Genomic DNA, 2,458 nt, shown 5'->3' with positions numbered 1-2,458 from the left:
CTTCTCCCGTGGCCAAGCTCCTCCTTTAACTGCCTGCTCAGTTGTGTTGTCTTAATCATTTCTGGAAGGACAAAGTGTACCGGCACTCTTGGCTTTGTTTGTTTTGTGGACCTGGCAGGTCGCTGAGCAGGGAGGGGGGACAAATTCGTCTTCAGCACAAGTTGGTGATGCTGGTCACAGGCACTAAATTGGGGATTCCCAGGACAAGCAAAGCAAAGGAGAATCTGAATATTCCGGACTTAATTTTCACCTGGCTGTACTTTACACACCAAGGGCAAATTTGCACCACTGCTCTCAGAGCCTATCTGAAAGGCCAATAGCCCATTCTCCATCAAGCCCTTCTCTTCTCCCACGATCCGCAGTTATCCGTCTGCCGCATCTACAGCAATGCCCTGGGTTTGAGCTGGGTGTTGTTCTCACCCCCGGAGCGAAGCTCGCGCGGAAGGAAGGGTGCCCGCAGAGGGGTGCCGTCACACCTGCCCCTCGCTGGGCGTTTATGGAGGAAGTGGCAACGTCAAAGCCGTGCACCTTGCCCTTGGAACTGAAGGTGCCAACTCCAGTTGCGGTGCCAAAGATGAACGGCGCGCTGATAAGAGCTGAGGGAAGTGGCCGGTGGAGACTTCTGAGAGTTCCCGCAAGCGCGGCTGTGCTCGCTGGGAGCCTCCCTGCTCCGGGGCTCCCCGGTCCCAACCGGAACCCGGCTCAGCACCCATTCGCTGCCGCCCCAACGCTCTGCCGCTGTTACCGAGGCCCTCCCGGCCCGCCCGTGCATTAGCATTTCTTCTGTCTTGCGCTTTGTCTTCTCAGGGAAGCACTTCCACAGCCCAGCCAAAAGCGATGCGTTTGAGGTGGCGATACCCCCCCTTTGCCCCCCCCCTCCTCATACCGTGGTGCCACAGTCCCCAAGCGCTCAGATTAGTAACGCTCCAGCGTACAGCGTTTTACAGCCTGGGACGCCAGCCCGACCCACTGCGCACACCTGCAGGAAGGCCTGGGCTTGCAACCACTTCTCTCCCCCCGCCCCCCCCCCCACCTCCTCTTTGTCTGCTGCATTCACTTGGGCTTCTCCGAACAAGCAGTTTACCTCCTCTCAGGCAGGGTTTGTGCCTGGTTTCCCGTCTGTGCAGCGTCCCAGGCCTGAGAGAAGCAGCTCTGTCTGCACCGTAGCGTCCAGACACCACAGCATCCAGAACTGTGAACTGATTTGCAAATAATTATTACGGAAGGAAGCCATTCCGTCCATAGCTGATAACTTATCTGGGATACATCAGGCTTTCCCCAGCCATCTCTCTCTTCTTGCTTTAAGAATTCATCCCCAAACACGTCGCTCCTTTGTCAGGACCATACACCCCGAGCATCCACATTTAAGCAAAAGACCTCTTTGATGGCAGGGTTTCCGTAGCAGGGCTGTTTAGATTTGTTGTGATTAAATCACATCCATTTTCTAATTTGTACCTAACGCACACTCAAATCCCTCCTTAAGCCTGAGCTGAACAGGCACATTTTGTGTTCGCCGCTGACTTAATCAAGCAGCGGAGAGCCGCTGTGTGCTCTCCGCAATTGTTGTCTCTTGCATTAGGGGAAAAAAAAAAAAAAAAAAGAAGAAAAAAAAAAGAAAGGGGAGAAAGAAACACTTTGCAAAGGGCTGCTATTATGCGCACGCTTCGGCGACAGTATTTTTAGCACGTTTGTGGCTCTGGGGCTGCAGTAATTAATTGTGTGTCTGACACTCTGGCTGGCACAGCCTTGCACCCGGAGCTTTCCCATCAGAGCGGCCGGAGAGCAGGCACCCTGGTAGCCACGCATGCCAAAAATCGATGCCCCCCCCAGGCCTCTAAGGGAGATGGGTGTTCATCCCGACGGTGGGGGAGGCTGGAGGCGGGGGGGGGGGGTGCTGTCACACTGCCCAGCTCCAGGCAATGCTGGGTACTGGGGCAGCTGGGGCAGGGGGGCTATTAGGGTACCCCGAGGTCCCCATCCCTTCCCCATTGCCTGTGTCCCCGTCCCTCTCCCAACCCCGGTCCTCGCTGCAATCCCCTGTCAACGGAAAGATGCTCTCAGCGCCCACACGTGCCCGAAAGGGGGTGCCCCCCTCAACTCCCCCCTTCCCCTCCATACCCTCCCGCTGCAGGTGGAGCATCCCCACCGCTCCGGGAGGGGATGCACCCTGCAAAACCAGCTCTGTCCCGTCCTCCCCCCACCCGACCCTGGCTGCCTGCACAGGGAAAGGGGGTGCTGTGCGGGTGGGGGGGGGCGGAATTTCAACCGGGACACACACACCCACACCCCCCCCAGCTCCCCCTCCGCCCGGCCGGGGGCTGCGCCTTCCCTCCCTCCGCCGCCGCATGCGAACGACGCTGCTCAGCGTGTGCGGAGGGAGGGAGGAGGGAAGGAAGGAGGGAAGGAGGGGAGGGAGGGGACCTCCCTATCTGGCTCTATCTCCTCCGCTGCCTCTCAC

The sequence above is a fragment of the Chroicocephalus ridibundus genome, chromosome 9 (assembly GCF_963924245.1).
Source record: "Chroicocephalus ridibundus chromosome 9, bChrRid1.1, whole genome shotgun sequence".
NCBI classification, from domain to species: Eukaryota; Metazoa; Chordata; class Aves; order Charadriiformes; family Laridae; genus Chroicocephalus; species Chroicocephalus ridibundus.
Note: the sequence above shows the minus strand (reverse complement) of the source record.